At 41.7% G+C, this 15,997-nt stretch overlaps 1 pseudogene; it reads left to right on the top strand.

Moving 5' to 3' along the window:
- The first annotated feature begins 5,264 nt into the window (after positions 1 to 5,264).
- On the top strand, positions 5,265 to 5,359 carry LOC112921683 (U6 spliceosomal RNA; annotated as a pseudogene).
- Positions 5,360 to 15,997: the final 10,638 nt, after the last annotated feature.

Here is a 15,997-nt window from a genome sequence, read left to right as displayed (position 1 = left end):
CTGGCCCTGCAGAGCCTTTGGTTCTGATTTTACAACCATCTTGTACAACTTCCGGCAAGACACTAAACCTGTGTGCATGCGTGTCTCCATTTCTTTGTGAAAAAGTACCAAATGATTTCCCATAGTGACCTGTAGGGTCAACTCAAATGAGAAGACAGCTAAAAACTTATATGGGAGAAGATTAAAGAGAAACATCCCAAATATGGGTGATGAATGTGAGGATCCCCTCATAATATAGAGGCACAAATGCCTTCCTCCCAGTTATTCCACTGCTTGCCTTGGCAACAGGACTCTTGATGTCATGTTTTACATGACCAATTGTCTTTTTACCAAGCCAGAAAATACTAGAGAAAGGTCAACATTTGATAGTGGTGCTCATGTTAAACTATACTAAAAAATAAAGAAAATTTTCACCTTCTTTCTGGGATTATGAGTACACTGCAAATTAACCAAAGTATAACATTTGAGAAAGATGATTTTTAAAATTAGTTTCAAAGGTAGAATTTAGTGATTCATCAGTTACATATAACACGGAGGGCTCATCACATCACATGCCTTTCTTAATACCCATCACCCAGTTACCCCATCTCTCCACCCACCTCCCCCCAAAAACCCACGCACGTTTTTGTTTCCTAGAGATCAGCATCACTTGTGATTTGCCTCCCTCTCCCTCTCCATTTTTTATTTTTCCTTCCCTTCCCCTGTGTTCAGCTGTTTTGTTTTGTTTTTCTTAAATTCCGCATGTGAGTGAAATCATGTGGTATTGTCTTTCTCTGGCTGACTTATTTCGCTTAACATAATACCATCTAGTTCCAACCGCGTCATTGCAAATGGCAAGATTTCATTTTTTGATGGCTGAGTAATATTCATATATACATATATAATATATAAAACATTAATTATTCGATGGACATCTGGGCTCTTTAACCATTCATCTGTTAATGGACATATGAGCTCTTTCCATACGTTTGGTTAGTATGGATATTGCTACTATAAACACTGGGGTGCAGGTCCCCCTTCGAATCACTATGTTTGTATCATTTGGATAAATCCCTAGTGGTGAAATTGCTGGGCTGTAGCATAGCTCTATCTTTAACTTTTTGAAGAATCTCCATATTGTTTTCCAGAGTGGTTGCACCACTTTGCATTCCCATCGATAGTTTAAAAGCATTCCCCAAGAAAGATGAATTTTGATAACATTCACAGAATCAAAGAATAAAGGGATTTTATCACATTTTATTTTATTTTCCAAATGTATTTTTTCTCTAGGGTGAAAAAAACACCTGTATAAAAAATATTTTTAAAAAATTTTGGGCAGCCCCTGGTGGCTCAGCGGTTTAGCGCCACCTTCAGCCCAGGGTGTGATCTTGGAGACCCAGGATCGAGTCCCACATCGGGCTCCCTGCATGGAGCCTGCTTCTCCCTCTGCCTGTGTCTCTGCCTCTCTCTCTCTCCTCTCTGTGTATTCTCATAAATAAATAAATAAAATCTTTAAAAAAATTTTAAAGATAAAAGAAGATAAAGATGCTACAAAGAGAGGAAATTAATTTTATGGACCACTTTGTGCATGTTATACCTTGACTCCTGACATCATCTGCCACATTTTCACTGTTGAGCAAAGCAAAATTCAAAAAGAAGTAAAACTAGTTTGTCTAAGCTCCCTCAGTTGCATCCCCTACTTGTTTTCACCAGCCCCAACCTCATTCACTTTCCAACATATCACAGTCCATGAAAGAACCTAAACAGAAGGCCAAGTGTACAGTTCAATTCCTTTGAAAATGACTCCATTTCACCATGAAGAATACTGTCTCAAAATATTTACTTTCAGTATTTTTAGTCTTCATTCCCCATGGCAGACACTGAGTCTTGAAAACTTTAAAGCTCCTTTTAAACTTGACCTGTTTCTGAAATTTGAAAAAGTTGATTTTGCAGTCAACAGACTTAGAAAATGCCAATATGACTGACTACCAACATTTCTGAGGGCTCCTCACATGAAGTTTCATTCATCAATTTCAGTCGGAGTTCTGTGTTCAAAGCTTTGTTTGCCCAAATTCCTATGTGAAGTGAGAGAGAAACCCAGGACAGTAACAGTGCCTTCTTTTTGTCCTTGATGTTTAAAGTTTTAGGTTCAGACTCTGCAGCTACAAACTTCAAAATAGACTGGAACCAGGAATTCGGTTTATGATTAAATCAGATTATAAATATTTGATAGAGATTTTCCCAACCTAGAAATGCTATCAAAACTTGGAAACTCAACAATGGTATTAAAACCAGAATTTTATGGGTAGTCAATTGCCAGAATCTAGTAAGTTTTCATTCCCATAAGGCAGATCAGTGTAGCTAAACAAACGTCAATAGGTAGCCCATGTACCAGGCCTGGATGTTGGTATTGCTATTATTTGAAAAAAAGTAAAACTTTCTTCCCCTCTCCCACTATGTGTTTTCTTTGTGATACTGGAGCAATCAGACATCAGAGTAGCTGTCTGTCTGCCAGCTGGGGGGTTGTATCTTAGGGTGGTCAAAGTATTAGTCCTGTGCCTTTAAAGTCTTATATACCCACATAAAGCCTAGAACTTCTAGAGGATGTCAGGGAAGGAAGTAGTAGAGAAGGATTACAAAATTGGTGGCTTCTAAGATGTTTAGGGTTCATGGTGTGAGAACTTGGGAATGAGAGAAATAAAATTTTCCCTTAACAGCCAGCTTGTAAATTCATCAGGTAATGAAACGGAGAAAACTTACTGTATGGAGTCAGCACAGATCTCTATTTGGCAGGTCCTCACTCTAATCAGATCAAATGTATTGGCACCTAAAGGAGGAATCTCCATCAGAAGAGGCCTGCACCAGCCATATAAAAACAAGAGAAACCAGGTAAACAAGAATGATGAGCAGTTGCTACTATTCAGTGGAAAGAGGTTCACACTCAGTAAACCTAGAGCATTAGGGTTGGGTAGAGAAGATATCTATACTATGATGACGGATGTAGACATGGTAAATAGTTGTTAACAGACTCTGAGTATTATTGGATGGTCACTCTCACACTACCTCAACCATAAAACGAAAGCAGCCAGCTATGATGTCCTAATGGCATTGAATATTTCTTTTCTTTAACTCCCCTTGTTCTGCTTCTCCCCTTACCATAGACTAGTAGACTATAGAATTACTTGGTCTCTTGCATAAGACTGCTCATGGGGAGTTTATAGGCTTGCTTGGGCTTCAGAATTTTCTCTCCAGAGTAGTGATTTCTTATTGCAAATCAGAATTGGGGCTCTGATTGTGGTTTAGCTTTCAGATAATGCTGCTCCAGGGAAACAGTATGCTACCGATTTGGATTTTATTCTACTTCTTGAGATAGTTCTTGTAAACTATTAATCTAGTCTGTTTATTTTCAACTTCAGTCCCATTCATGAGCTTTATTAATGTGAAATCTGCCTGAGAGATGAATCCATCCTTAGGATGTTGATAAAATAGCACAAATAAAGAAGCTGAGAACCAGTGAAGGGGAACAGTGCCACCAAGTGAGGCCTCCTGGGGAAGACTTTGTGTCTCCTTGACACAACCTGCCATCATCATAAGCCTAGGAACATGTCCACAGCCAGAGGTACATTTCTGTAGGTGGGGATAGAGCAAGAAAGAGCACAGCAAGCAGGATGGCTTAGATGATCATTCCCACCACACTTCATCCAATCCAGATCATCAGAGAACCAGGCACTGGGACGGCAAAAGTTCCTGACTCACAGAGCAGTGATACTGGGAAGACTCTGAGTGGTTAAGAAACCTTGAGGCTATAGTACAAGTACATAGCAGCATATTGATAAAAATATTACAGAAGAATATATAGCATTTGCTCAGATGAGTTTGTGTTAGAAGGAAGATCAAAAACCATAACCAAAAAAAAAAAAAAAAAAAAAAACAACACCATAACCCATAATTGGTAAAAGAGCACATGTACTTCAACAGAGACACAGGGGAAAGGAAAAAGATGCTTCAATATGGACATGAGTCTTCTGATAGATGAGAGAAGAGCAGAAGAGACAAGGGAAAGGTCAAGAAGGAAGGGCTGCAGGCAACACCAACCTTAACTTAGAAGGATTCAGGGATAGAGACACACTTGTCAGAGAAGATCACATGACCCTCCTAAAGGGAGGCCCCCCCTCTCAAGTACCACAAAAGAAGGAAACTAGATTTATTGTGTTGAATACAACTGGTGGAATTTCCCCTAAGTCTACACTTTCCCCATTGGGCATCCCCACCATCAAAATACTCTCCAGGGATCCCTGGGTCGCTCAGCGGTTTAGTGCCTGCCTTCAGCCCAAGGTGTGATCCTGGAGTCCCAGGATTGAGTCCCACATCAGGCTCCCTGCATGGAGCCTGCTTCTCCCTCTGCCTCTGTCTCTGCCTCTCTCTCTCTCTCTCTCTCTCTCTGTGTCTGTGTGTGTGTGTGTCTTTCATGAATAAATAAATAAAATCTTTTAAAAAATACTCTCCAATATAGTTTAATCTAGAAGAGATATCTCAGTTTGTTTCTGTGACACAAGACAATGCTGTTTCTTCCCCAAAGTTAGTAGGGTCTGGCCACAAAGAGCATGAAGAAGAGACAGCAGGTCCACAGGCATCTAGGGACCTAGGGCTTGCCCCTAAGTTGGGAGACAATGATTCAGAAAAGAAGCTGGAGAGACAGACAGGGTAACACCCCACCCGGGACACATGATGAGATGCTCCATAATGAGATATTTTGATCCTACAGCTGAAAAGGCATCTATTGTGCTTTATATCCTGGATTTGATCATGTGCAGTGAATGTTTTCACCAGAATACCTCCTGAACCTGTACTGTATTTGTTCGGCCAAGAGTCTTCCCATAAACCTGAGAGAAAGCGTGAAGTTATAAATATATTCTCTAAATACAATTACATGATAAAACTTGATTGAGAGGACCCTTAAAGGGTAGGTTCTATTTATGCAAAGGTGGAGAGAACTATTTTCCATATGACAATCAGGCAAAGGGACTTGGGAGAATTGAAATGTTCAATGGGAATTTTTTTTTTTTTTTTACATTTAGGATTTTTTTTTCTTTTTTTTTTACATTTAGGAATATCAATGGGAATTTTTAAGTGGAATCCAAAAGCTACACAAAGTGACCCCTCCATAGCTTCAAATTTTTAGCAGGGGAGACAAACATTTTAAGGGGTTCTCTATATATAGAAGTGAAATGGTTGAGCGAGGCAGCATAGAAAAGATGACCACTGACACTTGAGTTACACATTGAGTGCTTGCTTCAGTAGTACATATACTGAAATCGGAACACTAGCATGGCCCCTGCACAAGGTTGACATAAAAATTCCTGAGCTACACATTCCCTTGTGCAAACCAATACTTAATGAACACACACAGGCCCTTAACGCGTCAGAGCTTGCTGGAAGCCTTCAACCATTCCCCACTAGGGTGAAGTCTTACTTCCTTAGCATTAAGGCCCTCAGAACTCCAAATTCGATTTCACTCTTCTCATCCATACACTAAAACTCTGGAGAACATAATGTCGGAGGGTCAGTGACCTGATGGAAGTCCCCTCTCTGGGGATCCTCCTCTTCCACAGAAGACAGGCTCATCTGCCACATCACAGGTGATTTCCCATTTCCACCTACAGCCTCCATATCTCCAGAGGCCACAGTACGCCTTCACTGATAAAATCCAGGTGAGAGTTAAACAGAGGGAGAAAAGACCCTCGCCCCAATGCAACCAGACTGAGGTCAGTGAAAGGACAAAAGAAGTGACAGCCCTGAGATGATCAACCAGCTTCATAAATCTGTACATCAGTAAGTGGATTTAAAGTATACCAGTTTAAGGGGATCCCTGGGTGGCGCTGTGGTTTGGCGCCTGCCTTTGGCCCAGGGCGCGATCCTGGAGACCCGGGATCGAATCCCACGTCAGGCTCCCGGTGCATGGAGCCTGCTTCTCCCTCTGCCTATGTCTTTGCCCCCCCCCCCTCTCTCTCTGTGACTATCATAAATAAATAGAAATTAAAACAAAAAAAAATAAAGTATACCAGTTTAAGAACACAACCTATGACATTCCCAGTGCAAATGGCCATGAGATGTGCAATGAGCATGTAGAATTTTTTTTAGGAGAAATCTTAGTATATTAGTTTCAATTGCTGCTTTAACGAATTACAACAAACTTAGCAGGTTAAAAGAGAATACAAACGTTATTTCAAAGTCCATTATTAGGTCAAAAATATGAGTTGGCTTGGCTGGGCCCTATGCTCTGGGTTTCATAAGGCAGAAATCACAGTGACAGACAATAAGCTCTTGTTGGAAGGCTCTGGGAAGTATCTGCTTCCAAGCTCATTCAATTTTTTGCAGAATCCAATTCCTTCCACCTGTAAGACTAGGGTCTTATTTTCTTGCTGGCTTTCACATGGGGGCCACCCTTAGCTCTCAGAGGCCACACTCAGGTCCTTGCACACAGCCCCTACATCTCAGAACCAACAAGGGCATGTTGAATCTTTCGCATGCTTCAACTCCTCTGATGACTTCTTCTGTAACATTTCTGATTCCAGCCAGAGAATGTTCTCCGTTTTTAAGGGTTCATATGATTAGAGTAGGCCTACCCAGATAATCTGTCTTATTCTTAATTATGCATGCAAATCATTTTGCCATATTCCAAGTTCTACGTATTTGCAGGGTGGTGGGATGGGGAACATTATTTTGCCTTCCATACTTGACTTATGTCTAAGTTGGGTTCTGCATAGGCAGATCCTCATATGAGAATTCAAATGAAAAAAAAAAAAAAGAATTCAAATGAAAGTAATTAGGAAATGCTTCCAGGAAAAACCTGGGGAAGTAAAAGGGAAGTGGGATCAGGAAAAGTATAATGCCAAGCAAAGTGTGATGTCAGCCAAATCCCACAGGGGAAATTGGACTCTACTTTATAGGAGTGCTATGGAGACAGGTTAGGCACACCTTAGAGACAAGGAAAGTGGATTGCCTGTACCCTGCATCCATCAATTGTTGGTTAAGGGCTGACTCCGGGTTGGGGGCACACAAATTCCCAGGCATGTCTGATTCTTCATGTGCATAGGCCCAGGAGACCCCTGGCCTAAGGGCAGACTCTGACATAGGTACAGGTGCTGGCTCCTGGAAGGGAAAGCACAAGGGGAACCAGTATGCACAAAAGTAGTAATGAGATCAGGGAATACAGGTGTAGTGTGCTAAGAAAGTCTGCTACAATTTTGCTGCAGGGGACCCCAGCAGGAGGTGACAGGATCCAGTGCTCTCAACAAAAACACTAGCAGAATTATCTCTTGGGAAACTAACAAGCTGGGAACCAAGTAGCCATAAAGTTCCAGAATTATACAGAAATGTAAACTATTAGCTACCAGCTACTGGAGGCAGAGGTCAAACTCCAGAGAAGCACCAGAGAAGGCCGAATTGGGTAGAGTTGCCAGGCTCCCAACTGCTGAGTTTGAGGAGCCCTTAGTAGACAAGACTTCTTACCACAAAGCCTAGTTCCTATCTTTGTCCATGTGGTTCTTTCAGTCAGAAATGTTCTCATTCTCTGATTATCCAAAGCCTACATATTAGTCTCAGCTTCCTCCCTCAGAAAGTAAATCCTGGTTCCCCCAGTACTGGATGCCCCAGGACCTTGTCAGAATCTCTTCTGGCTTCATATTTTACACTATGATGTTTCTGTCCATGTCTAATCTGCCTAGCTAGACCACTCTTCTAGGGAACAGGGTCCTTGCTACCTCAGCTCCATGCCCAGTGGCTGGCACAGCGCCTCAAATGCTGACAGTCACCTGAATGAAGTCTTCCTGCTCCCCACCAATACATGAGGAACACAAGTCAGCACATGACTGGCTTGGGAAGCTATGGCTCCCCTCTAGAGCTCAGGCCACCCAGAGGGCCATTGGAATGCCCTCAGTTCTTTCCTTCCACTATCCCTGCCCATTAGCAGTCCATTTCCTGGTATCAAGCTGACAACAGCCATTATTCTGTAATTACTCCCAATTCTGAATTTTCTGTCCTGACCAAGTTGATTTCATCAACTGCATTCCTATATCTCCAGCAGTTTTGGTTCCCAGAAAGCAAACTAAGGATAGAGCAGAGAAGTTTTTCATCCCTGTGACATGCCCCACAGCAATCTGAGACAGACAGCCCTGATTATTACCTATCATTGTTGACACAGTGAGGTGAGGAAGAGCCTCAAGCCTTCAGGTTCCAGGCTTCCCTTCCCTGACCCCTTTGCCAGGCTCCTCAGGCCATGAGGATGAGGGTCAAAACTCTAGCCAGCAGAGGTTCAGAGGTTTTCATTCAGCTCCCCTGGCCTTCAGTATCCTGTTGTCTGAACTACTCTCGAGGAGCAAGTGTTCCACTGAGCATGAACCAAATCGAGCTAAACTGGGCCAGGCTTTGGAGTCCACATGCTTCTGCCTGAGCTCTGCCTCTTAACTGGGAAATCCAGTGGAAATTATTCAGCCTCTCTGACTCTGTGAAAAAGAGAGACTCAGTTTACAAAAAGGGGTTCCTGGGGGTGTCTATCTAATCAGGGAGTGTGAGGCTCAGCTGACAAAGCTGATATGCAAATGTATTCAAAGCTATTGGGTGCTGCACATGTTAAGAAAGTTACTCCAGTCTCAAGTTCAAAGAGAAATGGCCCTCAAGTCATTTCCTGTGTCTTTGAACCAGAAAGTGGAAGATGGGGTGGTGAGGAAGGTACACATCTAAGCAGATGGGGCTGGTAATATGGCTGAGTCACATACTCACCCATCTATGTACACTCATTGTTCATTCAGTCTGCAATTACCAAGTGCTCACTACATGCCAGACACTGTTCTAGGTGCTGGGTGCAAATATGAAGGCAGAGGGACAACAAGAAATGTGATTTCTGTAACTCAGGCTAGAGACAATGATGAGTGAATGAATGCAGCAGAAATAAAGGGAAGTGCATAGATTTAATTGATATTTGGAAAGTTGACATAACAGAATAAGATTTTGGGAATGAGGGAAGGGATGTTGGTAAGAGAAGAGATAGATTAAAGGATGCCTACCATTTTCTGGCTTGAACAAAGAGGTAGATGATGGTGCCAAACACAAAGTAGGGGAACCATGGAGGAGGAACAGTTTGGGTAAGTAACTTGGTGAGTTCAGGTTTGCTCATGGTGGGTTTAAAGTCCCTATCGGACATCAAATGAAAAATATTTGTTAAAGACTATGTCAAGAAATTGGGAAAGAAAGCTGGAGTCACAAAATGGATGGAAGATCCAAATGTGAAATAGAAATCCATCAAAATCCCAGAGAAGAACACAGGCAGCAACCTCTGTGACCTTGGCTGCAGCAACTTCTTCCTAGTCAAGTCCAAAGGCAAGGAAAACAGAAGCAAAAATGAACTATTGCAACTTCATCAAGATAAAAAAAAAAAAAAACTCTTGCATAGCAAAGGAAACAGTTAACAAAACCAAAAGACAACTAAAAGAATGGGAGAGGATATTTGTAAATGTCTTATCCGGTAAAGAGCTAGTATCCAAAATCTCTAAAGAATGTATCAAGCTCAACACCTAAAGAACAAATAACCCAAACAAGAAATGGGCAGAAGACATGAACAGACATTTCTCTAAAGAAGACATACAAATGGCTAACAGACAGATACATGAAAAAATGCTCAACATCACTTGACATGAGGGAAATACAAATCAAAACCACAATGAAATACCACCTCACATCAGTCAGAATGGCTAAAATTAACAAGTCAGGAAATGACAGATGTTGAGGATGTGGAGAAAGGTGAACCTTCTTTTCTTTCCCCATTTTAAAATATTCTTTAAATTCAATTAATTAGCATATATAGTACTATTGGTTCCAGAGTAGAAGTCAGTGATTCATCAGCCTTATATAATACCCAGTGTTCATTATATCATGCGCCCTCCCTACTGTCCATCACCCAGTTACCCCATCCCCCACAACTCTCCCCTCCAGTGACCTTCAGTTTGTTTCCTATGATTAAGAGTCTCTTATGGAGAAAAAAAAAAAAAGAGTCTCTTATGGCTTGTCTCCCTCTTTGACTTCATTTTGTTTTATAAAGGGGAATCCTCTTACACTGTTGGTGGAAATGCAAGCTGGTGCAGCCACTCTGGAAAACAGTATGAAGGTTCCTCAAAAAGTTGAAAGTAGAGCTACCCTATGCCCAGCAATTGCATTACTAGGTATTTACCCCAAAGATACAAATATAGTGACCCAAAGGGGCATATGCACTCCAATGTTTATAGTAGCAATGTCCACAGTAGCCAAACTGTGGAAAGAGCCCAGATGTCCATCAACAGATAAAGAAGATGTGGTAGATATATACAATGGAATATTACTCAACCATCAAAAAAGAAATCTTGCCATTTGTGACTACATGGATGGAACAAGAGGGTATTATGCTAAGCGAAACAAATCAATCAGAGAAATAAAATTACCATATGATTTCAACCATAAGTGGAATTTAAGAAACAAAACAGAGGATCACACGGAAAGGAAGGGAAAAATAAAATAAGATGAAATCAGAGAGGAAGATAAACCATAAGAGACTCTTAATCATAGGAAACAAACCGAGGGTCACTGGAGGGGAAGGTGGTGGGGGGATGGGGTAACTGGGTGATGGACAGTAAGGAGGGCACATGATGTAATGAACACTGGATATTATATAAGACTGATGAATCACTGAACTCTACCTCTGAAACTAATAATACACTGTATGTTATTTAATTGAATAAAAGCTAATTAATTAGCTAACTAATTAATTAATTAATTAATTAAAAAGCTATAGTCAGCAGATGGACTTGGGAAATGACAACATACAGATGAGGATGAATGTGACTATCCACTGAGGATTTACTACACATAGAGATACAGAGATAAAGAGTCTTGGTCCTCAAGCAGTTTATGGTTTATGGTCTAATGGAGGAGACAGACACAAGAGTTGATCCTAATATAATAGTATAGTGCACAAAGAGAGTACAAAGGATTTGAGGAAACCCAGAGAAGGAATATATTAATTCTGCTGGAAAGGTTGCAGAAATCTTCCAATAGAGCTGACATTTGCTCTGGGCTTGAAGAGTGTGCCTTCAAGAGTGTGAAGGTGAGGAGGAGCCTAGGGAATGTGGGAGCGATACAAAGAATTAGAAGAGAAGAATTGAGAAAACAAGCCCAAGGGGGCTGTGGCATTTGTACAGGTGCTAAGGACTGTGGAATGGGAGCTTATAGGGTGGCAAGGGGAGACATGAGGCTGGGAAAAACATGTTGAAGTCCTGGTATGCAAAGGGGCATAGGGGCATGGTGGCGATTCTGTGGCCTCTGGAGATTATCTTCTTTTGCTTGTTTGTTTCTGTTTGTCTGTTTTGTAGGGAATGAACCCAACAAAATCTGCATTTTCAAGTAATTACTCTAGCAACATTGTGGAGGCTGTACTGGCAAAAGAGAGGTTGATTAGAGCTTTCATGTCAGAGTATCAGTGCATTTTCTGTTGCTTCCTTCCCTTGCTGCAGAGATCCAGCGCTGGAAGAGAATTAGGGCTTGTAGTCTTGTAAGCATTAACCCTTGCTGAGTCTTTGTGTAAAACACTTTACCTTTTGCATATTTCAGTGGTAAAATGAATTTCATGTTAGCCTTACTTTCTTTAGTAAATATATTCTGGAGGATGCAATAAGAAGTATGTGACACAGGTTGAAAGTATTCAGTGGACTTTATGAAGAGTTATTTTTCAGGCATGGTAGGGCAGGGTGTTTGGTAGATCAAGTCAAGAGGCAGAAAGTAGGGATTCTTGGGTGGCTCAGTGGTTGAGCGTCTGTCTGCCTTTGGCTCAGGGCATAATCCCAGGACTCTGGGATCAAGTCCCACATCAGGCTTCCTGCATGAAGCCTGCTTCTTCCATTGCCTATGTCTCTGTCTCTGTCTCTGTCTCTGTCTCTCTCTCTCTCTCTCTCTCTGTGTCTGTCTTTCATGAATAGATAAATAAAATCTTTAAAAAAAAAAAGAGGCAGAAAGTGTGTTAGCCTAAGAACTCATCTAAGTTTGGCCATGGAAAGCCATCAAAATCATCAAAGAAAAGATTTGTTTGTCTTGTAGACACAACTGTCTGAAGACTCTGAAATGTCTAAATCAATTTTCCTCTGAGATACTGTGGATCTGCCATGCCCTTTCAGGAAAAAGTAAAAACCCATGATTAACATGATCTTTAGAATCTTGAATCAGTATCATCTGACAGAATGAAAAGTAGATGGGATGTGATAGGGTTGCTGAAGGTAGAAAAGACCCGGCCGAGGTGGGGAGAGGAAGGGATGGCACCTGGGTGGCTCAGCTGGTTGAGTATCTGCCTTCAGCTCAGGTCATGGACCTGGAGTCTGAGTATGGAGCCCTGTGTTGGGCTGCCTGCTCAGCGGGGTGTCTACTTTTCCCTCTCCCTCTGCCACTCCTTCTGATTTGTGTGCTTCTCTCAAATAAATAAATAAAATCTGAAAAGAAAGAAAGAAAGAAAGAAAGAAAGAAAGAAAGAAAGAAAGAAAGAACGAACCCAGGGATCTTTGGTGGAAAGATGGATTCCCAAGAGCCCATGCTAGATGGGCTCCAGAGGGACTGACAATGAGTCAAAAATGAGTACTGTTTCTTCCATCTTCTAAATTAATATGATATTTTACAATTTTTTATACAGTCCTCAAGATCCAATGTGTATTTTGCACTTAACTATATCTTAATTTGGACTAGCCACATTTCAAAGGCTCCCTAGCCACATGCAACTCATCCCTACCATATTGGACAGTTAGCTCTGGACTGTCTGGGGTTTTAACCATCTCAATGACAAGGTAATTAGTTCTATTCTTGGTGATAAACTGGCCCACACTTCTTGGTATTGCAGACATAACTGAAGGCTACATGTACTTTCTTCCAAGCAGTACTGTTTTTGAGAATTTTTCTCAAATGTCACTGAAAAATACACATTCATTCCCTAATTAAAACATATTTCATGTAGATTTTTAGAATATAAGTTGGAAATTGCCCACCACTCTTTCACCACAAAGAGACTGCTCCATATATATTTTGGGAAATGGATGTGCAGCTGACAGGACTATTTGAAGCTATTCAACAATTTTCTATGTTTGGGATCTTGGCTAATTTAGTGAATGTCTAATACCTAATTTCACTGTAGTGATTTCCCTTTGAGTTCTAGGGTGAAAATATTAGCCAGTTTTCCACCTGTTTACTGATCCACCTTTTCTTTGCTCTAAGGAAGGAAATATAACTATTTCAGCTCAGAGACAACTGTGTGGCAGATGTGAATTTCCATTCTAATCTCGCATTTATTACCAGGTACTCTTTGCTCATCATCCAAGCTCCCTTTGACCCAATACTTTGGCCACTGAAGACTTGGCCATAGAGTGAAAAGTGAGTTCCTAAAGGAAGAAGAGAAAGTGAAAGGGAAAACCAGTTGTGACATTTCCAATGTCACTTCTTATGCAAAGGGACAGGACTGAATCCAGGAGAACCCTTTAGAAGGGAGAGATTTTGGAGATGATGGTAAAGAGGACCACCCACCATCATAGAAGACACTTTTGTGGGAATTAGAAGGAAAAAAATGCCCTCTCTCAACAGATGCAACTTCATAAATGGCACAGCCCAGTGAGAATCATGGGCTGGGTTTTAGCTCTCACTCAGTGCTCCCTGAGCCAGCTATCATTGTGTAGTGTACAACCTGCAGAACTGGGCACTGCAACCCTGGCAGTACACCATTCACAAACATCCTCTCTGGGCTTGTGAGAGGAGGTTAGGATCAGCTGCTGAGGGCTTGTGGGATGGGGCTGAATCCCTGGATGTGAGAGCCTGCTGACCCAGGGATAGCCATGAGCAGAGCCCTACTGGGGCCATAGAAGTCAATAGTTGGCTCTTACCTAGAGCTTCCTTTTTGCCCTGTTTCACTTCTCTGCCTTACTGGAAACTGGAAGTCCTTGAGAGCCAGAGGACAACAGGGGAATGGAAGGTAAAGAGTTCTATCCCTGAGGATCAAAGAGGATCAACTGAAGACAAATCACTCTCCTTACACTGGATCTTCCCTTTCAACTCTGAGAGCTCATCACTCTCCCTGTCTAATTCCTTAACTGCAAAAGGGCCTGGCACCCAGGATGTTAGATGAATAGGGGGTCAAGGGCACTTTACAAACTGAAGGGTAAGAAAAGCAGCCTATGCATGCTGCCTTGGCCCATCCTTAGGGAGAGGATAAATAACCACACACATCTCCTCCCAGGGCTGGGCCAAGAAGACTTCCCTTCTGGCCTGGAACCAACAGATGCTCAGAATGTCATCTTCACTCCAGCCAGGTTGGCGATGGCCCCACCTTGACTAGCCCACAATGGAGCTACCATTAGCACTTCCCAGAGCACCCAACCAAGGAACAACTGCTATCTAAAACTCTTAGGTCTGCATGCGAATGTAACTCTTTAGGGATGACCACTTGCCAGGAGACTGTGTAGCCCATCCATTTGTCTGACTCAAGGTAGCACTCATGGACACAGCCACTATGTCCTGGGTGTGATGCTTTAAAACTTCCCTTGAACATGGTGAATTGGCTTAAACTGTACCAGATACTGCATGTGTGCATATGTAAGAGAGAGAGGGAAGGAGGGAGAGACAGCATTTTGTCAACTGTAAATTAAGATACACTGCCCTTTAAAATGTCACTGAATGTTCTCACAAACCCTACAACATGGGATGAAGTATTATTATGAACATTTCACAAAGAAGCTTACATGATTTGTCCAATGATCAAGTCAAGATTTACACTCAGGTCTGGCTCATTTTAAAACCATTTTTAATTATGTTTCCTAGCACTTTTTAGCTCTTCACATAGGAAGAGTAACTGAACTGAATCAGCCAATATGAGCAGTTGCCAATTGTGGAGAGGGTGTAGCAGTGGGGCTCTCCCAGAGGTCATGTTGTTGGTGTGCTGGGTGAGTGGCCTCACTGCCACTGTTGACTTGATATTACAATTCCCTATACCAGCTGTATCCAGTCATACCTCTCCACCCTTCATGTTGTTTCTAATACCTAAAATGTCCTCCCATTATTTCTTAGACCTAGCTACCTGCTGTCTTTCAGGATGCTGAGTGCCACCTTTCCCTAGAAGCTTTTTCCGATGGCTTGGGCTGACCTCCCTGCCCCTCAGCTATTCCGCACAGCAATATTCTGTTACCTTACTGGTAACCTACTTATTACAGTATAGTGTCCAAGCCCTAGCTAGGAGATGTTCAATAAACACCATCAAATGAATGAAGTAAACATCAGATAAATTATTGGAAGAAATAGAGTTAATAATCCTTTCTGTATCAGTCAATTTAGGCTAGGCTGTGCTGCAATAACAGTATCAATGTCCCAACACATGAAGGTTTATTTCTAGTGCATTAACAATGTGGGTCAGATGTCTCCTGGGAGAGACCTTCCAAGCAGTGACCCAAAGACTCAATCTTCCAGTAGCAATCCTGTGGAACACATGGCCTCCCTGTTGCTGCAGCAGCTGAAGAAAGCACAGGAGAGTCGCACTCAACATCTCTTCCATTCACAGCCAGGACTAGTGGCATAGCCCCATCTGTGTAACTCCTGTAACACACTGTAATTAGCCATACTGTAACTATCCATGACTAGTTGCATGACCCCATTTGACCAGGGAATATGGAAGAGCCACAGATATTGAATGAATAATAAACATCTTGGCCGCAGCTTTCAATCAGTGATAATCTACAAACTCACTTTTTTATATAATAAAATACTCTTGGGATGGTTAACAGAATAACCAGAAATACTAAAAATGAACAAGGATCTTGCCTAGGAATATCAGATTGGTATTATAGATGCAAAACATTTCATATCTCATATTCAATTTGTTAATAATCTTTTTCCTTTCCATATTGTAAGTTTCGAGCTTTTTCTCAAATCTGTTCCTTTTTTCTTCCTGGGGGCAAACTAATGGAATTCTAGC

Source organism: Vulpes vulpes, chromosome 11 (assembly GCF_048418805.1).
Source record: "Vulpes vulpes isolate BD-2025 chromosome 11, VulVul3, whole genome shotgun sequence".
Classification (NCBI taxonomy): Eukaryota; Metazoa; Chordata; class Mammalia; order Carnivora; family Canidae; genus Vulpes; species Vulpes vulpes.
Note: the sequence above shows the minus strand (reverse complement) of the source record. Positions and strands in the feature narration are given on the sequence as shown.